The sequence below is a fragment of the Stegostoma tigrinum genome, unplaced genomic scaffold (assembly GCF_030684315.1).
Source record: "Stegostoma tigrinum isolate sSteTig4 unplaced genomic scaffold, sSteTig4.hap1 scaffold_50, whole genome shotgun sequence".
Lineage (NCBI taxonomy): Eukaryota > Metazoa > Chordata > Chondrichthyes > Orectolobiformes > Stegostomatidae > Stegostoma > Stegostoma tigrinum.
Window position 1 is genome coordinate 142,764 of NW_026728430.1, and position 26,579 is coordinate 169,342.

The following is a 26,579-nucleotide window of genomic DNA, read 5'->3' on the forward strand; positions in this document are numbered from 1 at the left end:
CCTGGGCCATCTCCAGCACATCCCTCACCTTCCTGGACCTCTCAGTCTCCATCTCAGGCAACCAGCTTGTAACTGATGTCCATTTCAAGCCCACCGACTCCCACAGCTACCTGGAATACACCTCCTCCCACCCAACCTGCTGCAAAAATTCCATCCCCTATTCCCAATTCCTCCGCCTCCGCCGCATCTGCTCCCACGATAAGACATTCCACTCCCGCACATCCCAGATGTCCAAATTCTTTAAGGACCGCAAATTTCCCCCCACAGTGATCGAGAACGCCGTTGACCGCGTCTCCCGTATTTCCCGCAACACATCCCTCACACCCCGCCCCCGCCACAACCGCCCAAAGAGGATCCCCCTCGTTCTCACACACCACCGAACCAACCTCCGGATACAACGCATTATCCTCCGACACTTCCGCCATTTACAATCCGACCCCACCACCCAAGACATTTTTCCATCCCCTCCCCTGTCAGCTTTCCGGAGAGATCACTCTCTCCGTGACTCCCTTGTTCACTCCACACTGCCCTCCAACCCCACCACACCCGGCACCTTCCCCAGCAACCGCAGGAAATGCTACACTTGTCCCCACACCTCCTCCCTCACCCCCATCCCAGGCCACAAGATGACATTCCACATTAAGCAGAGGTTCACCTGCACATCTCCCAATGTGGTATACTGCATCCACTGTACCCGGTGCGGCTTCCTCTACATTGGGGAAACCAAGCGGAGGCTTGGAGACCGCTTTGCAGAACACCTCCGCTCAGTTCGCAACAAACAACTGCACCTCCCAGTCGCAAACCATTTCCACTCCCCCTCCCATTCTCTAGATGACATGTCCATCATGGGCCTTCTGCACTGCCACAATGATGCCACCCGAAGCTTGCAGGAACAGCAACTCATATTCCGCCTGGGAACCCTGCAGCCATATGGTATCAATGTGGACTTCACCAGTTTCAAATTCTCCCCTCCCGCTACTGCATCCCTAAACCAGCCCAGTTCGTCCCCTCCCCCCACTGCACCACACAACCAGCCCAGCTCTTCCCCCCCACCCACTGCATCCCAAAACCAGTCCAACCTGTCTCTGCCTCCCTAACCGGTTCTTCCTCTCACCCATCCCTTCCTCCCACCCCAAGCCGCACCCCCAGCTACCTACTAACCTCATCCCACCTCCTTAACCTGTCCGTCTTCCCTGGACTGACCTATCCCCTCCCTACCTCCCCACCTACACTCTCTCCACCTATCTTCTTTACTCTCCATCTTCGGTCCGCCTCCCCCTCTCTCCCTATTTATTCCAGTTCCCTCTCCCCACCCCCCTCTCTGATGAAGGGTCTAGGCCCGAAACGTCAGCTTTTGTGCTCCTGAGATGCTGCTTGGCCTGCTGTGTTCATCCAGCCTCACATTTTATTATCTTGGTTTAGGGATGCGGTGGGGGAAGGGGAGATTTTGAAACTGGTGAAGTCCACATTGATACCATTGGGCTGCAGGGTTCCCAGGCGGAATATGAGTTGCTGTTCCTGCAACCTTCGGGTGGCATCATTGGGGCACTGCAGGAGGCCCATGACGCCACCCATTCTTTAGATGACATGTCCATCATGGGCCTCCTGCAGTGCCACAATGATGCCACACGAAGGTTGCAGGAACAGCAACTCATATTCCGCTTGGGAACCCTGCAGCCCAATGGTGTCAATGTGGACTTCACCAGTTTCAAAATCTCCCATTCCCCCACCGCATCCATAAACCAGTCCAGTTCGTCCACTACCCCCACTGCACCACACAACCAGCCCAGCTCTTCCCCTCCACCCACTGTATCCTAAAACCAGTCCAACCTGTCTCTGCCTCCCTAACCTGTTCTTCCTCTCACCCATCCCTTCCTCCCACCCCAAGCCGCACCCCCATCTCCCTACTAACCTCATCCCGCCTCCTTGACCTGTCCATTTTCCCTGGACTGACCTATCCCCTCCCTAGCTCCCCACCTATACTCTCTCCACCAATCTTCTTTTCTCTCCATCTTCGGTCCGCCTCCCCCTCTCTCCCTATTTATTCCAGAACCCTCACCCCATCCCCCTCTCTGATGAAGGGTCTAGGCCCTAAACGTCAGATTTTGTGCTCCTGAGATGCTGCTGGTCCTGCTGTGTTCATCCAGCCTCACATTTTATTATCTTGGATTGTCCAGCATCTGCAGTTCCCATTATCGCATCTCCCACACTTCTGCCCTCACTCCTTCTCTTCCCTCCCGCAATAGCGATAGTGTTCCCCTTATCCTCACCTGCCATCCCACCAGCATCCACATCCAGAAGATTGTCAGACTTCATTTCCGCCACTTTCAGGGAGATGCCACCACCAGACATATATTCCCCTGCCCTCACTTGTATACCTTCCGCAGGGACCATTCCCTCTGGGAAACCCTGGTCCCCACTTCCTTCGCCCCCAACACCTCCCCACAGCCCTACGGCCCTTCCCCTGTTATCGGTGAAGGTGCAACACCTGCCCATTTATCTCCTCCCTCAACAATATCCAAGGGCACAAACATACCTTCCAGGCAAAGCCACACTTCACCTGCACTTCCCAGAATCTAGGCTACTGCATTCGCTGCTCACAATGTGGTCTCCTCTACATTGGGGAAACAAAGTGTAGACTTGGCGACCGCTTTGCAGAACATCTAAGTTCTGCTCACAAAAAAAAAACGACCCTGAAATACCTGTTGCCTGCCACTTTAATGCACCACCCTGCTCCCTGGCCAACATCTCTGTCTCTGGCTTGCTGCAGTGTTCCAGCGAAGCCCAACACAAGCTGGAGGAACAACAACTCAGTTTCCGCTTGGAGACCCTACAGCCCTCCGGGCTCAATATTGAGTTCAATAATTTTAGGGGCTGAACTCCCCCATGTCCCAGCCCCCCACCCCACACTCCAGGCCTCATTACCAGAGCCTGCCATTACACACTCCCTGTTGTTTGTCACTAACAGTCCCCATTAGCAAATATTCACCCTCCCAGCCTGATCCTTATCATCTCCTTTGTCTGTTCAACATCATTCTCCTTCTTTGGGCCCGATCGCATCATTTACTCTACTCAAGCCACCTCCTTATTTTTGGCATATAAACTGACATTTTCTCAGGCGCTATCACTTCTGACGAAGGGTCCCTGGACAGCAAACATTAAATCTGTTTTTTTCTATACCATCACAGGTGCTGCCAGACCTGCTGAGCCTTTCCAGCGACTTTGTGTTTGCTCTAGAATATAATTTGTTGCCTTGGAACAATTAATGGTTTTAGGAGGAGGGCAGTCACACATTCGAGGTGGGAAATAATGATCTGCAGTATGATCTTTTGGGGTTGGAAATTATGCTCTTTTGTCGTATCTGGTCTAGTCGAGATTTTTCATAGTGCAGAATATGTCTGCAAGATTTTGTTCCCTAATATTGAAGTCTACAAAAATGGTAGGAACTGCAGATGCTGGAGAATCTGAGAGAACAGGGTGTAGAGCTGGATGAACACAGCAGGCTAAGTAGCATCAGAGGATCAGGAAGGCTGATGCTTTGGGCCTAGACCCTTCTTCATAAATGGGGGAGGTGTAGGGCGCTCTTAAATAAATAGGGTGAAGGGGAAGGCGGAGAGAAGATGGACAGAGGAGAAGGTAGGTGGAGGGGAGACAGACCGGTCAAAGAGGCAGGTATGGAGCCAGTAAAGGTGGGTGTAGGTGGGGAGGTAAGGAGGGGATAGTACACCCGGGGAGGACGGACAGGTCAAGGGGCCAGGATGAGGTTAGTAGGTGATGGGGGTGGAGCATGAGATGGGAGGAGGGGAGAGGTGATAGGAAGAACAGGTTCGGGATGTTGGGACGAGCTGGGCTGATTTTGGGGTGTAGTTGGGGGCAGGGAGATTTTGAAGCTTCCGAAGTCCACATTAATATCATTGGGCTGCAGGCTTCCCAAGCAAAATATGAGGTGCTGTTGCTGCAACATTCAGGTAGCATCATTGTGGCACTGCAGGAGGCCCAGGATGGACATGCCATCCAGGGAATGGGAGGGGGTGTTGAAGTGGTTCGTGAATGGGAGGTGCAGTCATTTGTCGCGAACCAAGTGTAGGTGTTCCACAAAGTGGGCTCCGAGCCCCCGCTTGGTTTCCCCGATGTACATGAGGCCACATCAGGAACAGGGGAAACAATATACCACATTAGCAGATGTGCAGGTGAACGTCCGTTTGATGTGGAATGTTTTCTTGTTGCCTGGGATGGGGGTGAGAACTGAGGTGTACGGAAAGCTGTAGCACTTCCTCTGGTTGCAGGCAAAAGTTCTGAGGGTGGTGGGGCTGGTGGGGAGTCTGGAGCGGACAAAGGAGTCATGGAGAAAGTGGTCCCTCTGAAAAGGAGATAAGGGTGGGGAGGGAAAAATGTCTTTGGTAGGGGGGTCAGATTGCAGGTGGCGGAAGTTGCAGAGGATGATGTGTTAGATCTGGAGGTTCATAGCGTGGCACTTGAGGAGAAGGGCGATTCTGTTTTTCTTGTTATTGCGGGGAGGAGGTGTGAGGGATGAGTTGTGGGAAACCTGAGAGATGTGGTCGATGGAGTTTTTGGGCACTCTGGAGGGGACGTTGCGGCCCTTGAAAAACGAAGACATCTGGGATGTCCGGGAGTGGAATGCCTCATCTTGTGAGCAGATGTGGCAGAGGCGAATAAATTGGGAATAGTAGATGGCATTTTTGCTGGAGATTCGTTGAGAGGAGTTGCATTCTACGTAGCTATGGGAGTTGGTAGGAGTGAAATAGATATCGGTTTCCAGGTGGTTTCCAGAGATGGAAACAGAGATGTCCAGGAAGGAGAGACAGATATCACAGACAGTCCAGGTAAACTTAAGGTTGGGGTGGTAGGTGTTGGTGAAGTGGATGGTCTCTTCAAGCTCCTTGTGGGAGTCCAAGGCAACACCAATGCAGTCATCAATATAACAGAGGAAGAGGTGGGGGAGACGGCCAGTGTAGCTTCAGAAGAAGGATTGTTCCACGTAACCTACGAAGGGGCAGGCATTGATTGGGTCCATGTGGGTACCCATGGCCACCCCATTTGTCTGTAGGAAGTGGGAGGAATTGAAGGAGAAGTTGTTAAGGGTGAGAACGAGTTTGGCTAGCAGATGAGGTTGTCAGTGGAGGGGGACCTGTCAGGCCTGTGGGACAGGAAGAATTGGAGAGCGTTTAGGCTATCTGCATGGAGGTTACAAGTAATAAGGTCTGGACATTCATGGTAAAGATGAGGTGTTGGGGACCAGGGAATCGTAAGTTTTGGAGGAGGTGAAGGACATTTGCGGTATCAAAGATGGAGGTGGGGAGTTTTGGGACCAATGGGGAGAAAATGAATTCGAGATAATTGGAGATAAGTTCAGTGTGGCAGGAGGAGGCGGAGACAATGGGTCAACCAGGGTAGTCAGGTCTGTGGATTTTGGGAAGGAGATAGAAACAGGGGAATTATGAAGTTGGGGGCTGTGGGTCACCTGAAGTGATGAGATTGCGGATGATCTGGTAGACAATGTGTTGGTTTTCGAGAGTGGGGTCATGATCAAGGGGGCGGGAGGAGGAGGTGTCAGAGAGCTGTTCCTGGCCTCGGCAATGCAGAGGTCTGTGCTCCTTGCTACAACTGCGCCTCCCTTGTCCGTGGGTTTTATCACGAGGTTCGGGTTGGAGTGCAGGGAGCTGAGGTCTGCATGTTCTGCGAGGGAGACATTGGAGTGGAAGAGAGGGTGGACAGTTTGAGGCGATTGATGTCTCAACGGCCATTGGAGATGAAGAGGTCGAGGGAGGGTAGGAAGCCTTGGGGTGGTGTCCAGGAGGAGGGGGTGTGTTTGCAGTGGGAGAAGGGGTCAGTAGAGGGAGTGTTTCAAAGAATAACCATTTAAGCTGGAAATCATAGCCAAGCAATTAAAGATGAGAATAGTTTATCTTAATGGCACAGCACATGCACTCAACATCCTGTAGTTGAAGCAAGTACCTTGCATTTGTTCAACACAGAAAAATCTTCCCTGTGTAATTCGGTAAGGTTAACCAGAATTTGATAAATCCAAACTCAGCTGAAATCTGGCATGCAAAATGTAACTCAAAATCTGGGCATGTCTTTGGCGTTGTGTAATGCATAGAATGCCTCTGTGCCAGAGCTCTGGATTCGATTCCCATCCCCTAACCTGTGGTAATGTCACCACCTCTGGGCCAAAAGTTCTGGATTCAAGTGCAGCCAGTCGCAAAGGTGTGTCACAGCCTGTCAGAACAGGCTGATGAGCAAATATACAGAAGAGAAATGTTGCAGATTCAGGGGCCATCGCAGTGTGGTGGTAGTGTCTCCACCTTTGGGCCCAAAGGTTTCGATTCAAATCCCACAGATGCGTTTCATAAAATGTCAGAACAAATCAGTTAAACTTTTTCTACAATTGTGACTTGATCGAGAAGGAACCGGTATCAGTGTTGAATTTCAGAATTCAGGCCCGGGATAACAGAAAGCACAGCCATTTGTGTTGATTGGAGTAAAATGTGCACCTTCTATATGTTTAAAAAATCATGAAGGGTATGGATAGAGTGAATAGTCAGGGTCTTTTTCCCAGAGTATGGGGAGTCAAACATTAGAAGGAACAGGTTTAAGGTGCAAGGGGAAAGATTTTAAAAACATTTGTTTGAACTGCCAGATGAAATGCTGGAGGCTTGTGAAAACACCATTTTAAAGGTATCTGGATGGGTATATGAGTTGCAATGGTTCAGAGGAATGTCGGCCAAACACTGGCAAATGGGACTAGATTAATTTCAGATACCTGGTCAGCATGGACATGTTGGGCCAAAGGATTTGTCCCCATCCTGTACATCTTTATGATTTACTCATTCAATTGATCAAGTTCACTTTGTAACCTTGGGGAGCCCTCCCTGTTGACAGTTCAAATAATCTCAGTGTTATATGTAAACTTGGTAACCATGCCTTCTATCATTTTCATCTTAATCATTTATTGAAATGACAAACAAAAATAAATCCAGCACCGATCCCTGTGGATCATCGCGAATGACAGGCTTCCAGTCTGATGGACAATCCCACATGGCCACCATATTTCCTGCCATAAAGCAGAAATACACAGACACACAGACATACACACAGACACACACACATAGAGACACAGACACACTCGCGTCTTTAAGACAGTGATAGGTACGTTTTGATCAATGAGCAGATTGAGGGTTATGGTGAGAAGGCAAGAGAATTATTTTGAGAAACTTGGCAAGCATGACCGAACAGTAGAGTAGACTTGATGGGCCAAATGGCTAATTCTGCTCCAACTTCTTATGCTGTCTGGTCTGAAGGTATTGGGAATATTTTCCCAAGAGAGCAGTGACGGCTGAGATTGATTGATACTTTACTGAACAGAGTCAATCGGAATATGGAATAGGTTTGAGGGCATGAATGGCCTACATGTGCTCCTATTTGTTGTGCTCTTTAAAGAGGAGGTAACTTGCTGTGAGGTTAACACACTTTAAGGAATCTCTCAATTAAGATTGAGGTAAGAATATATCTTTCCCTTGAGTATGGTGCTGTCTGTGGTCTTCCCATCCCCAGGGAACAGTGAAGACTGGGTGAGTGAAGATATTCAAGGCGGAGCTGAACTGACCTTTAATAGACAGGTGGGTCCATTATTGGGGATAAACAGGAAAGGGGTGTTCAGCCATAAACAGATCAGCCATGATCTTTCTGAATTGAGCAGCAGCCTCGAGGGTCCAAATGGCCAAATGCAGCTCCTATCCTGTGTGTTGTCCTCTCACGCCAACTCTCGAAGCTGTTACAGTGGAAAACGAAATCCCATTCAAACAGCCGTGCGTGTTACAATGAGAGGGGAGATCATTTTTCTCCCCTCCGGAGTTATACAGGACTGCCATGAAGTACTCAGACATAGAGTCATAGAGATGTAGAGATATACAGGATCCAAACAGACCCTTCAGTCCAACTCGTCCATGCCGCCCAGATATCCTGAATAAATCTCAGTCCAGAGATAATGGGAACTGCAGATGCTGGACAATCCAAGATAACAAAGTCTGGAGCTGGATGAACACAGCATGCCAAGCAGTATCTCAGGAGCACAGCTAGATGCTGCTTGGCCTGCTGTGTTCATCCAGCTCCACAATTTGTTATCTTAAATCTCAGTCTATTTGCCAGCATTTGGTCCATACTTCTCCAAACACTTCCGAAACATATACTCATCCTGATGCCTTTTAAATGTTGCAATTGTGCCAGCCTCTACCACTTCCTGAGGCAGCTCATTCCATACACACACCCCACTCTGCATGAAAATGTTGCCCCTTAAGTCCCTTTTAAACCTTCCCCCTCTCTCCTTAAAGCTGTGCCCTCTCGCTTTGGATGCCTCCACCCCAGGGAAAAGACCTTGGCTGTTTACATATCTGTGCCCATTATGGCTTTGCAAACATCTGTAAGGTCACTCGTCAGAGACATGTTTTTCATTTTATTGTGTACCAACTGTGGCAATTTTTCCACACAGCACCCCCAACCAAAAAAAAATCATTAAGATTATCTGAATTTGTGGTGTTGTTAAAGGGACAAATGTTAACCAGGCTGATAGGAGATCTTCCCTCTACATAGTATGTGTCTGGGGTAAATTGAGCACCAGAGAGGGCAGACTAGATTTATTACTGATTCTGAAAGGCAGCATTTTTGACCGCGCAGCATTCTACTCAAATGCTCCTCCACATTCTGTGCTTGTCTTTCAAACGCTCAGGGATCAGAATCATTGACAGTACAACCTCGACCTGATGATCTGACAACAAATAGCCCTAATGGTGTGTTGCTGACCTCAGATACACCAGAACAACCAGCTACACACCACAGGAGAGGCCCTGCAACCTTTCTCAGCTGCTGCACAGCGAGCCCTGGTTAGCTAACAGGAAATGCAGAGTAGAGATAATTACTTATTTTCAGGTTGAAAAGCTGCAACTAGTGGAATTCTTCAGGGATCAGTGCGAGGTTATCAACAGTTTAAAATCTAGATTCACAATTTGGATGAAGGTCTGACAGTTACAGCATTGTTACACTAGTTCGCACATCGAGCTGTTACACAGGAAACCGGGGAAGCCCAATTAGGCACTTGACTCTGCTGTACAGCCCCTTGAGTCACTGACATATGAACAGGAGGAGGCCATTCAGCCCCTTCAGTCGTTTACAAGGAAACAGAGTGAGTTAACTGATGCTCCAACATGACAAGCAAATGGAGAAGAGTCTACTCCACGCTGTTCCTCGTGCCTCCATTGCTCACGTTACACATGTGGTACTTTAATGCAGTTTTACAGCAGTGAGGTGGGAAGCCTAATGTTTTGTGCAAAATCTCAATGTGGCATTGTCAGAGAAGGCAGACTTGTGTTCTCTATGGAGATCAGAACCTGGTTGGAATGGCTAACCATATCAGAAGGAGGGTGTTATGGCTGATGTCAGGATTGTGAACAACATGGCATTCAGTGTAGAGTCACACATTAATGTGGGGAGAGTTCATTCAGAGTCAGCACTTCTCTCTCAATTGCTGAGGGGGTCTATGTCATTTTACATGTAAAATCAACATGTGGTCACATGGATAATATATGGAATTTCTCACCCTATCAATGTCTTTTTTGGGCATAAGTGTTCACCACCAACACTCAACTTTTAATGCAATTATCTCTGATTTTCTCACAACGCTATTAATTAAACATTTAGTTTCTTCACTCTCTCCTCATGGTACCATCATCTCAGGGATTAGACTGCTGATACTCATTTGTACCATGTCTGTGGCAAGATCTTTCCTTAAAGAGATGAAATCTGTCGACAATGTCCCTAAAAGACTCTCATCAAGGCTCTACAAGTGCAGACATATGGTTTTGTTCATATACTTGAATTATCTCACAATGAAGGACAACATACCATTTACTTCCGTCATTACTGTTACCCCTGTATGTATTAATTTTGTTGATGTTGACCGATGCTCAAGAACATGCAGTTCCTTTTGGACAACAACACTTCCCAACCTCACCACATGTAATCATTACAAAATGAGATGCTTACTCTTTCTGGCCACATCCAAATTGTTTGAATGCCTTTCAAATTATTGTGTTCCATACACTGATCCATGTGATACACCAAAAGTAACAGTATTCAGCCTGGAAGAGGGCTCAACTCTCCGTATTGTCTCAACTAAACAATTCCCAATCCATGTAGTATAATTCCGCCTACCCCTCGACTCCAACTTTTAGCACACACCTATGTGCAACCGTATCAAAAGTGTTCTGTAAATTTAAATACATCCCCCCCCCCCCCCCGGGTTCTCATGCGAGGACGCTTCAACAATTGTATGCATATTACTCAGTCGTACATATACTGGATAAAGGGCCACAACACAGAGGAATTGCCAAAACAAACAGGAAAGTACAAGATTAAAAAGGCACAGAGCTGGATGGACACAGCAGGCCAAGCAGCATCAGAGGAGCCGGAAGGCTGATGTTTCGGGCTGAGACTCTTCTTCAGAAAGCATTTCCGAAAAAGTGTCTGGGCCCGAAACGTCAGCCTTCCTTTTTCTCTAATGCTGCTTGGCCTGCTGTGTTCATCCAGCTCTGTGCCTTGTTATCTTAGAATCTCCACCATCTGCAGTTCCTGCTCTCTCTGAAACAAATTCAAAAGTACATCTACTTCAGTCAATAATCATGTTTCTCTATTTTTACATCTCATCATTCATATTCTCTTTCTCCTTCTCACTCTCTCATACATACATTATATATATCGAGTTAATAAATACTCCATTCTTTCTCCATGTCTTATCTCTCAAACCTCCCTCTTTCAGTTTAACAGTATTGCTCACATTTGGATGTGACTCGATTATGATTGCGGAATGAAACTGCAAAGGCATTGGGGAGGAACAGGCCAGAGTTAACAGGAATAGAATCTTAGCAGGGAAGACTGTGAAGCAGCAATGGAAGTCATTTCTGGGGATAATTTGGACGCAGGTCCGAAATTTGTGGATGCTTTAATTTTCACAAACACCACAGGTTTATCAAATATGATATCCCTTTCCTGAGTCTAAGTCGATTCTGCCAACTCTTATCATGATTGCCCCCAAGTGTCTAATTTTCACAGCCCTCACAAAAGATTCTAATATTTTCCTCATAATGGACATCAAGTTGCCCAAAATTTAGTTTTATTTTGTTTTCTCTCCCACTCCAGTTTTTATTTGGGTTACAACAGCTGCTTTCCATTGTGCGGAAACCAGAAATTCCAGAATCTAAAGAATTTTGAATGGTTGCCAATAATTCGTTCTTGTAGTTACAAATTTTAAATGACATTTGGATAATTGCATGAACAGGAAGAAAGTGGAGAGATATGGGTCAAGCCCACGCAGGTGGGACGAGGATAGTTTGGGATTATGTTTGACATGGACTGGTTGTACTGAAGAGCTGTATGACCCTGTAACTCTTTCAAGAGCTCTATTGCCACCTCCATGTATATTCTGGGACGTACCAGAGCAACATATCAAACTTCAGTTCAATTAGTTTTGAGTAATTCCTCTTTATTAATTCTAATCTCCCACAGTTTCTCATTTTCACAGTCACTGTCCTGTACAATTTCTGGAAGATTTTCTGTATCATCTTCTGTGGAGACAGAATTAATGTATTTCACTCAGCAGTGGGTCAGTGGGGTTGGGGTGAAGAGAGACGGCCTCTGTCACCAAGTGAATACATCGGAGCACTGCACTTAGGAGATGATGGACATGGTACCCACTCCTGCTCGGAGAGTTCGAGAATCTAAAGATTTCAATGAAACTGTCACTTGATGGCCATCGGCAGGTTATGCTGAAACCACTGACACAAAACTGTAACTACCTCATTTTAGAATCAAACTGACTTCACACTTTACAACTGGCATAGGCTCAGGTAGAGATAAGAATAAGTATGCAATCAAAATATTAGTAACTGCAAGTGTGGCCACAAGAGAACTGCAACTGGAAAGGAGCAGATTTTAGTTTATGCAGAAAGAGCATTGAATAAGAACTGAAATCTGGGAATATTATTGGTGATAATGGGAATATTGTGATATAAATCACCTCAGGACAAAGTGGGCCAGTGCTGGTTATGAACACTTTTCTTCCTCCTCAGATGTTTGCAAGTGAAGGTGAAAACAGCCATGGAAAAAGAATTGAGTTTGTAATTGAATGTGAATATAGTAGTTTCCATCTTTGCCAGATACAAAACTTAGAAATTGAGATGCAGTTCACAAAGGCTTCCAGAATTAGTAAATGGACAGAGGTAGAGAGACTAACCAGGAACACCAACAATAGTGAGGACGGGATAGTAACCCGCTTGAATAATCAGCAGTGCATATTCTATCCGCAATCTTAATGGTAGCCAATCGAAAGAAAGCCAGTAAAAGCCATGGGATAAACACCTGTCCATTGTTGGAATATTCCAACCGGTTCAACTCAGATTCTGGTACATTGCTGTCACATTCCTGTGTACAGTTCTCACACTCTGATCCATAATCGGAACATCCCAATCTGCTGTTCACAGATTCTGATCTCTCCCTCTCCCTGGAGCTGCTGATCCCAATCGTGTTGAGGATGACACAGCCACTGATACTGTGGGGTACTGCATTGGAAGAAACCCCTTATTAATAGCAGAGGGAAACCCTCCAGTGACACAGTTAGTATCCATGGAGACTGACATTAATTCGAGTCACGGAACAAATAACTCCAGTTAACCCCTTTCACTCTGACACTTTTTCATGTAACAACAATAGCTGGTCTGGGTGTGATGCTGACATTACCTGCTATTGGTCTTAGTGTCTATCTCCAAATACTTTAATAATTACACGCTCCATGATTCTGTTGCATTAACCATGTGAGTTGCTCGATGTAACCACACTCCGAATAGCCAATCGAAAGTTTTCTACTGCACTGAAGTCTCCATCAAGACAACTGCCAATCTGAAAACTATCTCTGGATACAACTGCCCTGAAGAAAGACAGGAAATGTAGATTTCGCTGATTTTCCCTCTCACTGCTCTGACAAGGCAATATTTTACCTTTAACGCATTACATTCAATAATTTGCTTCTAAAGTTGCAAACATTTTTGCACAGTTTATGCACCTTTTCTTCACCATTTCTTTTGGCCTTTTCTCAAAACTAAGCGTTACATTTCCAATTGCCTTGTTTATTGGGTTTAAAGAGTCAGAGACAAGATCTATGTGATTGGTTAGCAAACAGAAATGAATAGGAGACAGTGTCTGAGGAGACTGGGCAGGAGTAAAGCGATATCCCCCAGACACCAATATCTTCTTATAGTCTGGATAAAATAAAATGCAGAGAAGGAAACAGAATGTACTTGGCTGAAGGAATGGCAAGTGACAATGTAAAGAAAACACAATGGCTTGGAATGGAGGAGAAACGATTTGAAAGATACTCTCCGTCAGTGTGTGCAAATAGATGAGGCTGTTCACGTGTGCGTGAGATATTCAGAGTTAACAACGGAGACATGGTTAACAAAATATTGTGCATACAATGTACAAAATTTATAAAACATTTAAACATTGTTTGATTCTCAGCTGACGGTGTTCTGTTCCCTTTCTCTCAAGGATTTCCCCTCCCTGAGTTTCCAACCTCCAGTCTCTCATTCATATCAGTTTGTATGTTATAAATTCCTGCCTCGGGTATCCCACCTTATTTCAATTAATTAACACACTGCGAGGGAATAAATATAGTGACTTGCTGGGTTCTGCCAATGGCAGGCATCTGTCATATTAGTGGAGATAAAAGTTCTGGCATCAGACAGAGAATGTGAACATGTTACTCTGTTGTACATATATTGTACAGAGGACCACAGCACACAGAAATTGCCAAAATAGTGAAGTACATTTACTTCAGTCAATAATCTAGTTTTGTCTATTTTTACACCTCTTCATCCATACTCCCTCTCTGTCTCTCTCAGTCTCTCTCTCCCATTCTTGCATCCACTACATCCACAACATTAATAACACTCTGTCCATGGATTGAACACTGTCAATTGTCTCACTCCGAACAGATCACCATTTCCCGCACCCCCAAGTCCCCACCTACATCAGCACTAACATCAGGGCCACCTGCTTTCACCTCACACACCGCCTCTCTTGCTCTCATTCTAGGAGAAACAACCTGGAGTAGGATAAAAATGTGGAAGCTGGATGGTGGAGTGCCTGACATCCGTTCCCTCACACTCCTGCCCCCACGTCATGTGGAGAAAATCCTGGTATAAGCCGGAGAGGACAACTCGTGTGGAGATTGCAAAACATCGACATCCCGCACCAAGGAGGAATATTCAGTGAAGGGTGATTCTCAAAATAAACCCACTTTCAGTTCCATTTCCACCTGGCACAGCTTAGAATCCGTGCCCCTGATGCCACCTCTCCTTTACATTGAGCCGGTACAAATGGAATCCCCACAGTCTCGGTGGGCAGGAGGGTGGGCTCCCAACACATCATCTCTACCAGCTCTCAGGGAGGGAGCACGGAGGCTCCCTCCAACAGCTCCTCCCTCAGACAGCTCAGATACTGAAGCCAAATATTGAACTCGCCTCCATCTGCATCAATTGACCTGAGTTTGAGAGAGCAGAGTGCACTAAGTTCCTCAGAACGACAATAACAACAACCAGTCCTGGACTTCCCACGTAAATGTCACAGCCAAGGAGGCACAACAACTCCTCTTCCTTGGGTGGCTCAGGAGTTTTGGCATGTCTATAAGGCCCTCAGCAACTTCGACAGAAACGCCAATGAAAGCATATTGTCCGCGTGCACCATGGCCTGGTATGGCAGCTACTCTGCCTCGGGTCGTAAGAAAAGACAGAAGATGGTGTGTACAGCTCAGGCCATCACGGGAGCGAAACATCCATCCAAGGGATCCATATACACGGCTCGCTGCTGTGGAGAGGCTGCCAACATCATCAAAGACCAATCGCACCCCGGTAATGATCTTCAACAACCTCTTCCATCAGGCAGTAGATAATGAAGCCTGAACACACGCGCACACACGTAGGCTCAGGAACAGCTTCTCCCTGACCATTGTTGGACTGATGAATGGACTCTCTCTCGCCTCGAATGATGCTGTTCTTGCAAATGCTGGTTTTGCTGAGCACACACCTGTGCATTGCAACCTGTCTGCCACTGTCTGAGTCTTTTTGATCTGTCCACCCCTTGCTTACTCTAATCTGCCTGTCCCGCTCATAAACCAAGCTTTTTACTACATTTTAATACACAAGTTTAATTAACACATAATTTTAATGACAGTCAATCAATCTGACAAATTCACTGCATTCCCCACTCACAAACAACAAAGAAAGTTACAGTACAGAAACAGGCTCTTCGGCCCTCCAATCCTGCACCAACACACAGCGTGTCAGATCTAAAACCCCGTATCATTCTGGGGACCTCTATCCCTCTATTCCCATCATATTCATATATTTGCCAAGATGCCCTTTAAGGGTCGCTATAAAATCTGCTTCCACGACCTCCCCTGGAACCATCACGGTCTATGTAAAAGACTTTCCTCATTCATCCCATTTAAACGTCGTCCCACGCACCTTAAACCCATGGCACCTGAAACTCCTCTGACCACCCAGTCTGTCCTTGCCGTTCATAATCTTGGAGACCTTCATCAGGCTGCCTCTCAACCTTCATTATTCCAGTGAGATAAGCCCAAGTTTCTCCAACCTCTCCTCATAGCTAATGCCCTGCATACCAGGCAACATCCTGGCAAATCTTTTCTCTATCCTCTCCAAAGCCACCACACCCTTCTGGTAGTGTGGCAAACAGAATTGAACTCAATATTACAATTGCGGCTGAACTAAGGTTTTACAAATCTGCAACATTACCTGCCAATTTTTAAACTCAATACCCAGCCCAATGAAGGAGATGCATGCCATATGCCATGTTGACTACCTTTTCCACCTGTGTAGCCACTTTAAGTGACCTGTGTGCCTGGACACACAGGTTCCACTGTCTGGCAACACTTTTCAGGGTTCTACCATTTACTGTATATTTTCCATCTGGATTAGACCTTCCAAAATACTACCTCACATGTTTTCAGATTGAACTCCATCTGCCTCCTCTCTATCCAAGCCACCTACTGATCTATATTCAGCTGTATCTTTTGATGGTCCTCATCGCTATCTGCAATTCCACCAACCTTTGTGTCATTGGCAAGCTTACAAATGAGACCAGTTTGATTCTCCTCCAAATCATTTATATATATATTCCAAATAGCAAAGGTCCCAACATTGATTCTTGAGGAATGCCACTAGTCACTGCCCTCCACTCAGAAATGTACCCTTCTACTGCTACCCTCTGTCTTCTATGACTGAGCCAATTATTTTTAAAACCCATTTTACAAGTTCACATCTGACCCCATGCTACATTACCTTCTCTATCAGCCTGCCTTGAGGGACCATGTTATGGACTTCCTGAAGTCATTAGACAACATCCTCCTCATCGATTAACTTAGTCGCTTCCCCAAAAAACTCAACCAAGTTAGTGAGACACGACCTCCCCTTCACAAAACCATGTTGCCTCTCGCTAATATGCCCGTTGATTTCCAGGTGGAAGTAAATCCTGTCTCAAAAAATCCTCTCCAAATTTTCTCCACCACTGACATAAAGCTCATTGGCCTGTAAATAGCCGGGTTATCCTTGCCACCCTTCTTAAACAAAGGAGCTCTTGTCCTATCCTCTGGGACCCCCCCTTGTATCCAGAGAGGATATGAAGATTTCTCTCAAGGCCCTAGGAAATTCCTCCCTTGCCTCGCTCAGTAGACTGGGATATATCCCATCAGGCCCTGGGGACTTGTCTACCTTAATGTTTCTCAAAACCCCCACTGCCTCCTCACTTTTGATCTCAAAATGAACCAAACTACTGACACAACCTTCCACAGGCTCATCATCAACCAAATCCTTCTCTTTGGTGAATATTGATGCAAAGTATTCATTTAATACCTCACCATATTCCTCTGGCGCCACACAAAAATTTGACTCCCAGTTCCTGAGTGGGCCAACCCTCTCCCTGGCTACCCTCTTGCTGTTTGTATGTATATATGGGATTTTCCTTAATCTTGTTGGTCAATGACATTTCATGACCCCTTTTTATCCGTCCTGACTCCTCAATTAAAATTCTTGAATCTTTCCTTGTATTCCACCCCTGCTTCGTATATTCCCAATGTCCTGCCCTTAACAAATGCTTCCTTTTTCTTTTTGATTAGGCTCACAATATCTCTCGTTATCCAAGGTTCCCTAAACTTGCCATATTTATCCATCATCCTTACAGTAACATGCTTGTTCTGAGTACCCAGCAAGTTACATTTGAAAGCCTCCTACATACCAGATGTTCATTTGTCTTCAAACGTCTGCCCTAATCTATATTCTTCAGTTCCTGCCTAATATTGTTATAATTACCCTTTCCCCAATTTAACATCGTCACCCGATGACTACAACTATCATTATCCATCAGTACCCTTAAGATTACTGAATTGTAATCACCAATTCTGAGCTATTCCCCTCACGAGACATCGACCACCTGGCCAGGTTCATTCCCCAATACTAGGTCCAGTACGGCCCCTTTCCTAGTTGGACTGTCTACATTGTGCTTCACGAAGCCCTCCTGGATGCTCCTTACAAACTCTGCCCCATCCGAGCCCCAAGTCCTAAGTGAATCCCAGTCAATATACGGGAAGGTAAAATCACCCACGTCAACCCTGTTACTTTGACAGCTTGCCACAATCTGGCTAGATATCTGTTCTTCTATCTCCTGCTGGCTGTTGTGAGGTCGATAGTAAACCCCAAACATTGTGATTGCACCTTTGCTGTTCCTGAGCTCTACACATATTGCCTCGCTGTATGAGCCATCTGAGGTGTCCTCCTGCAGCTCAGCTGTGTTATTCCCCTTAGCAAGTAGTGCAACTCCCCCAGCCCTTTTATATCCCCTTCAATTCCACCTGAAACATCTGTATCTGAGAACGTTATGCTATCAATCCTGTCCCTCCCTTCACCAAGTCTCTGAAACAGCAACAACATCACAGTTCTCAGTACTAATCCAAGCACTACGTTCTTCTGCCGACCCTTTTACACTTCTTGCATTGAAACAGGTGAACTTCAGTCTCCGAAATCCGCTTTGATCAGCAACCACACCCAGTCTGTTCTTTCTCTGAGCCTTACTGGTCCTATTCTCTCACTCCCTTTCAGCCCACTCACTTTGCATTGATTCCCACACCCCTGCCAAGCTAGTTTAAATCCTCCTGAGTGACACCAGCAAACCTCCCAGCCAGAATATTTGTGCCCTTCCAGTTTAGACGCAACCCATCCTACTAGCACAGGTCCCACCAGTACTGGAAGAGACCCCAATGGCCCAGATATCTGAAACCCTCCCTTCTACACCATCTGTTTAGCCACGTGTTGAGCTGTACTATCCTCCTACTTCCAGCCTCACTGGCACGTGGCACAGGGAGTAATCTCTAGATTGCAACCTTGGATGTCCTGCTTTTTCAACTTTCTACCTAACCCCGTGAACTGCTGCTGCAGGACCTCATCACTCATCCTGCCTGTGCTGTTAGTACCAATATGTACCACAACCTCTGCCTGTTCACCCTCTCCCTTCAGAATACTTTCTGCCCGTTCAGAGGCATCCTGGGCCTGGCACCAGGTGTGCAACACATCATCATGGAGTCTCTTTTAGGTCCACAGAAGCGCCTATCTGTCTCCCTAACTATCAAGTCTCCTATAACTGCTGCTCCAGTGCTTTTTGTCCTTCCCTTCTTGAGAACAGAGCCAGCCATCTGTGCCTGCTGCTGCCGTTACCCCTTGGCGGGTCATTCCTCCCAACAGCATCCAAAACAGTATGCTTGCTAGAGAGGAAATTCCGGTACTGGTGGCTAGGTCTATCTACTGTACACCCACCTACCTGGCAGCAACTTGGGTCATGGCACCTCTAAAACTATTGCCTATGGTGTGTGTGTGTTCAAACACCGAAGCTAGGCCTTCCCTCACTCACCCTCCCACGATGCTTCCGACCTCTCTCCTTTTCCTGTCACTTGACAACAGCCATGGTCAGTCCATGGAGGATGGGCAGGTCACGGGGGCGGGATGAGGTTAGGAGGTAGGAGACGGAGTGGGCCTTGCAGTAGGTGGAGGGGAGAGGTGAGAGGAAGGACAGTTTAGGCGGGGATGAGCTGGGCTGGTTTTGGGATGTGGTCAGGGGAAGGGGAGATTTTGAAGCTTGTGAAGTCCACATTGATACCATTAGGCTGCAGGGTTCCCAAGCGGAATATGAGTTCCTGTTCCTGCAACCTTCGGGTGGCATCGTTGTGGCACTGCAGGAGGCCCATGATTGACATGTCATCTGAGGAGTGGGAGGGGGAGTTGAAACGGTTTGCAAATGGGAGGTGCAGTTGTTTATTGCGACCCAAACGTGGGTGTTCCGCAAAGCAGTCCCCAAGCCTCCGCTTGATTTCTCTGATATACAGGAGGCCACAACGGGTACATTGGTGGGGTGGGTTTGACTTTAATCTCAATGGATTTACTGCAAACACCAGTAAGCTCATTGCACAGGGATGTAGGCAGGGATACACACACTGTTACACACAACACATACACACAGAGATATGGACACACAATCAAATACAAACACATAAACAAACCCAGGCACACGGACACGGTGGTGTCTTTAAGACAGAGATCATATGTTTTCCATCAATAAAGGGATCATTGGTCAGTTATAGGAGGCAAGGGAAGGGGGTTGAGAAACAATTCAGCCAAGATCAAATGGCATTGCTGACTCGCCAGGCTGAGTAGCCTAATTCTGTTCCAATTTCTTTTGCTGTCACCATCTTACTGTACCTGGAGATAATGGGAACTGCAGATGCTGGTGAATCTGAGATAACAAAGTATGGAGCTGGATGCTGCTGCTTGGCGTGCTGTGTTCATCCAGCTCCACGCTTTGTTATTATGTTACCTGGGCTTGTCTTCCTGTGATTACTTAAGTTAGTTAAGTAATTTGTTAAACCCGTACCCGAAACATTACCCTCCCTGCTCCTCTGATGCTGCTTGGCCTGCTGTGTTCACCCAGATCTACACCTTGTTATCTCAGATTCCAGCATCGGCAGTTCCTACTATCTCTGAGTAAGTTCCAGAATGAAACCAGTTCACTTGATGGCCATTGTCAGCACTGCCCTCTCCCTGGTGCATACGTGGTGCACTCTCTCAGTGTTGAAAATGCCTTCCTCTCCTTAGTCTATTTTCCTGGCTGATAAACAGTCATATCTCTGCACAGTCACAGTGACCTGAAATAGTAATGGGTCCGCTCTTAGCAGAAGCAGTTGACAATGTAACTGCACAGTTTTCTGTACCACAGTCACGGTAACAGCAACACCACTGTTGCTGCTGGAGATGACTGGGGATGTTGGAGATGAGAAGGCCTTGTGGCGTTATTTCTCAAAACATAATCCAAAGACCCAGGTAATGACCCACACCCCAATTCGAATCCTGCCATGGCAGAATGTGGAATTTGAATTCAATGAAATATCGGGAATGGTGAAACTATTAAGCTATTGTTGATCACTGGAAAAACCGATCTGGATCACTAATGGCCTTCAGGGAAGGAAATCTGCCATTTTCACCAGGTCTGAACTACATGTGACTCCAGACCATCAGCAATGTGATTAACTCTCAAGTCCCTTTTGGAATGACCAAGCCAGCCACTCAGTTATATCTATCACCATAAAGTCTCAAAGAAATGACACCGTACAGGCCTATATAACAGCAATGTACAACACATGGACTGTAATGATTCAATACAGCAGCTCACAAATACCTTCTCAAGGGCAACGAGGAACAGGAAGTTGCTGCTGACCCAGCCAGTCACACCCACACCCTTTAATGAATAAATCAAGATGACCACACTCAGGGAAGACAGACTGAAGGGACATAATTGGCTTTAGAGAAGGAATTAGACATTTATCTAGATGGATATGATATTCAGGAATATGGGAAAAGGCAAAAAAAGGTAATTAATTTCGCATTTTATTTCCATTCCACTCGATCATCAACAATCCCTTTCTTTGCTTTCCCCCCGCCCCCGCTCCGTCTCTCTCCTTCTCTATTTATTCAACTCATTCCTTCTCCCCTTCCAAACAAACATCCCTGTCACCAGCATAAATCATAATAGTTGCCAGCAGCTTGCAGTTCTGATGCCTGCTCAGTGGATTTCGAATGCTAACTCTGTTTAAATTTCATCAGAGCCTGCCAAACCTGCTCAGTCTCCTCAGCACTTTGCTTCTTTTTAATTTCAGATTTCAGACATCTTTCTTTCTTTGATTTACACGTTATTCTTTTTATTTCATGGGATGTCAAAATCACTGGCAAGCGTAGCATTTGTTAACCATCATTAATTACCTTTAACTGTAACCATTCCACAGGGCAAACTAGAGCCAAACAATTGTTATGGGTTTGAATTCACACTTAATCCAGACCAAATAAAAACGTGATATTTCTTTACCAGAGGAGACCAGTGAAATGAGATAGGTTTTTTGAAACAATGTTGCTGGTTTTATGGTTGCTATGCATGGAATTCACTTTGGTTACAATTCTTATCATCAGAATTCTGGTTCTGACACCAACTCTGAATGTGATATGAAACGGTATCTTTATTGTAACAACCAGTTCCTCTGAATTACCTGCTGAGTGAATTAACAACTCTAAAATGCTGTCGCTATCATTAGTTACTTTAGAAACAAGAACAAGGGTTTGCTCAAATTATTTATAACTTGGAAGACAAATCAGAAGCGAGCTGGAAACATAAAGCCTGAAATTTACCAACGCTTACATAACAGTTTATACAGAAACAGCACAGAGGTAGAAGGTGAGAGTGGGGATATTATGGAACTGGTGTTGGACAGGTTTGGTGATGGAGACAATAGCGAAACATAAATCAAAAAACGCCCTCATTGTTGTGAACAAGTCTTGTTCTCAGATGCTTGCTAAGGATGAGTCTGAAAGTCATGGATAATGAAGTGAGGTTTTAATTGAAACTGAAGGTAATTGTTTCCGTCTTTTCCAAATATAGGTAACAGGAATAGCAATAAAGTTGTATGTGCCTGATGGAATTAATGACTGGTCAGAGATAGAGAAACTTATCAGAAACACCAACAATAGCAAGAATGGGATAGGAACCGGCCTGAATAATCATCAGTACACCTAGTATCCGATTTGGTAATGTTGACAAATACTCGGTAAGATAGTAAAGACCCCAGGATAAACTCCTGTTCATTGTTGTAACATTCCAGTCTATTCTTCTCAGATTCTGATCGCTCGGCCCCCTCTCTCTGCTGCTACTGATCCCTGTTATCGCTGTCGCTGATGTTCCCACTCATACTGTGGGATAAGGCATTGAACGGCAGCCTTTTGTAACAGGAGAGGGAAAGCCTCCTGTGACACAGTTTGGACCCATAGAGACTGGCATCAATCACAGTCACTGAACAAACAGTTCCAGCTAACCCCTTTCAATATAACTTCAGTGAACCTTCAGTTCACGATTAAAACTGGACTGGATTCCATGTTAACATTGTTGGCTATAGGTCTTATGGACCATTGCCAATTTCTCTATCAATGTCTGTGGTTTGGGAGAACGATGGATGTTTTCATTTTGCAGGCTAAATGGCTCTGCCTTGTCATGTGCGATGCTGTAACCACCTGCATCAACACCCACCCCCACAAAAAAACACAAAAAAAATGTTATTACTGTGCTGATTACTCCTACAGAACCGAATAAAAAATATAGCTGGGCATGGTTGGGCTGACCTTGCAGAGAAAGTGTGGATTTCTCACTGCTGTAATAAAACAACAATGTATCTTTAACGTGCAAAGGTCTTCCTTTCACTTTATGTGCTTTAAAGTGCATTAATGTGTTTTACATTTACAATTCTTGATGCAATTTACCAAAACTAAAATCAAACCTGGCCTTTACAATAATACTGTTCACTAAAGCCCATGGACTAAAGTGTCAGGTACAGAATGGATGTGTTTTTGGTTTGGAGACAGAGAGGAATGGGGGAAGTGCTGTTGAGACTGGAGAGGAGGACAGTGATATCTCAATGTCACCAGTATTTAGCTAGCACTTATTCTGACAGATGGAATGAAATGTAATTCAAAGCAAGGAAACAGGTTATATTTGGGAGATAGAATGCCAAACAACAATGTGAACACACCACAGTAATTTTGAATGTGTCATAGGAAATTATGTATATGTAAACACTGTTTAATCATGTGGTATGCAGAATGATAAAATTGTTCATATATGCACAGGATATTCACAATTAAAAACAATGATTTCAAAATGTTAGGTAGATTACAGGATAATAATAGAATGATATAGTTCATCCCCAGCTGGTGCAGAGATGATGGGCTGAGTGACCACCATCTTTGCTGTAAATATTCTGAGAATTGTATGAAAAGTTTTCAGAGCCTGAGGAGAGATGCTTTCAGTGAAGGGCACAGGTTGTGCCGTCATGAGTAACCCATTTCTGTTGTCTCATGAAATGCAGCTGCCTCTAAAATTTATTTTTAATCAAAATAAATTTACTGAAATTCATGCATTTAGGAGGATATTCACAGAAAGTGTTTTTTTTTCTGGAACTTAAAGAAGAAACAGACTTTGGTGTACGATGGGTGTAATTGACACAATAGCTCTAATGGAAACAGGAATGGACAATACTGTTCAAATATAACCAAGTCCAACACTGAACCCATCAAGAAAAGTGAAATGCTGGACATTACGGAAATCTGAAATAGAAACAGAAATTGGCAGAGAAACGCAATAGATGAGGCAACATCTGGAGACAGATTTTGATTTCGCATATCCAGTCTGTTATGAACCTGTTCTGAAAAAAAAAACATTTTGCAGATGCTGCCAGACCTGATTTCTTTTTTAATTCCAGCATTTCTTTTTTTCACTTTTCGACTGCCACAATTGGACTGTCTGATCTGATCCAGAATAGTGAAGCTGCCATTTGAGTTGACTCTCAAGTATTTGTGAATGGTCATTAAATGAGGCTTTGCAATGTTTCTTTAATAAAGATCCCTAATATCGATGGCGTGTTGCATTGTGATAAATGGCCATGAAAAGTTTGAACTCAGTGGCACTGATATCGCACGATCAGTCCTCTCATTGAAAACGATGGGGACTCTTATCTCAAATTCATGCGGTGCTCCTGGTGTTACTGGGGTTACACTCATCTAGCAAAGTCTTACCCTTCTGAGACATTCGACTAAACTGTGAAAGCATGAAGTATGTTGATATTTCTACAGGACACACTCATTAATGGGTTTGAGCAGGCACGAGCAAAGGCTGAGTTTATTTGTCATCAACAATAGCTCTGGAGAAAGTAGCATCGAGCTGCCTTCCTGAAACACTTCCAATCCAATTGGTGCAGAAGTGCACACAGAGCTGTATATAAGGGGTTCCAAGATTTTTTTTCAGTACATTATAGTCAAGGAGCAGCAATTTAATGCCTATCCAGGATGACAAGTGACTTGAATGACAACTTTCAGGGATTGGTTTCCTCACTGTTCAGTCGAGGACATTACTCGTGCAGGATGCTCCCCAATTCCCATTGCTCACATTTTTGTTCAGGGTCCTTGATGCCGCAATGAGGGAAGTAAAACGGGGGCCATGGGAAGTTACTCTCATCTCACTTCAAATGATGTTGGAACATCAGCTGAAACAATAAAGAGCGAAAGTACAGAACACTGTGCTCACTGCCCTCACAAAATTCCAAAGAAATTTTTGGTATGGACTTCCGATTCTGTCAGGAGACATTTGTCCTGTTTGTGATGAGGCTATTTGGTGTCAGGAATGCGCTGCTAAAGAGGGTGTTTGAGGCAGTAAACATCCCAAGCTTTAAAAATCACTTGGATCAGCACCTGGTGGTGCAGTTTCAATGAGACTTTTCTCAATTGTATGGTTCTATGTGGCAGCAGCCATGAAAGGTCTGATATATTCTGAAGTGCTAGCCAATGGTACGTGGTTGTCTGTTCCATCAACTGTGCTCAGAATGCTCTGAAGAAAGGTCTCGACACGAAACGTCAACTTTCCTGCTCCTCTGATGCTGTTTGGCCTGATGTGTTCATCCAGCTTCACACCGTGTTATCTCAGATTCCCCAGCATCGGCAGTTCCTATTATCTCCGTGCTCAGAAAGTGTTTCTTTTTCAAATCAGCATTACTGATAGAGTATCAGCACTTGCTCAATCTAGGACAGCCAGCTATCTGTGAAAACATCCAGGATTTTTCAAATGGTCTGTGCCAGATTATTCCAGCTGTTTTTCACCATTATTTTAACGAAACCAATAAAATGGTTACAATTTTCCCTTCATTGGAATAAAGTATTTTAGCTGTTATGGTAATGAAATGAGAGGCTGGATGAACACAGCAGGACCAGCAGCATCTCAGGAGCACAAAAGTTGAGGTTTCGGACCTAGACCCTTCATCAGAGAGGGAGATGGGGTAAGGGTTCTGGAATAAATAGGGAGAGAGGGTGGGGCAGACCGAAGATGGAGAGAAAAGAAGATAGGTGGAGAGGACAGTATAGGTGGGGAGGTAGGGAGGGGATAGGTCAGTCCAGGGAAGACGGACAGGTCAAGGAGGTGGGATGAGGTTGGTAGGTAGGAGATGGAGGTGCGGCTTGGAGTGGGAGGAAGGGATGGGTGAGAGGAAGAACGGGTTAGGGAGGCAGAGACAGGTTGGACTGGTTATGGGATGCAGTGGGTGGAGGGGAAGAGCTGGGCTGGTTGTGTGGTGCAGTGGTGGGGGGAGGGGACGAACTGGGCTGGTTTTGGGATGCGGTGGGGGAACGGGAGATTTTGAAGCTGGTGAAGTCCACATTGATACAATTGGGCTGCAGAGTTCCCAAGCGGAATATGAGTTGCTGTTCCTGCAACCTTCGGGTGGCAAAATTGTGGCACTTCAGGAGGCCCATGATGGACATGTCATCTAGAGAATGGGAGGGGGAGTGGAAATGGTTTGCGACTGGGAGGTGCGGTTGTTTATTGCGAACCGAGCGGAGGTGTTCTGCAAAGCGGTCCCCAAGCCTCCGCTTGGTTTCCCCAATGTAGAGGAAGCCACACCAGGTACAGTGGATGCACTATACCACAAGGCAGATGTGCAGGTGAACCTCTGCTTAATGCGGCCCCTACCCCATCCCCCTCTCTGATGAAATGTCTCAGCCCGAAACATCAGCTTTTGTGCTCCTGAGATGCTGTTTGGCCTGCTGTGTTCATCCAGCTCCACATTTTATTATCTTGGACTCTCCAGCATCTGCAGTTCCCATTATCACTATTAGCTGTTATGGTGACGTTCCTCAAAAGAAGAATAAACTCCTTCTTCCCATGTACACATTTTTGGGATGCATTTGTTTACCTGCTGGTTCCGAATCCCCACTCCCCTCCAGTGCTGTTTCCATGTTCGTGTCACTTGAATGTGCATTGCCAAAGAGAATGTTTTTGTTTGAGGCAGGACTGTAAATGCTCACAAACCA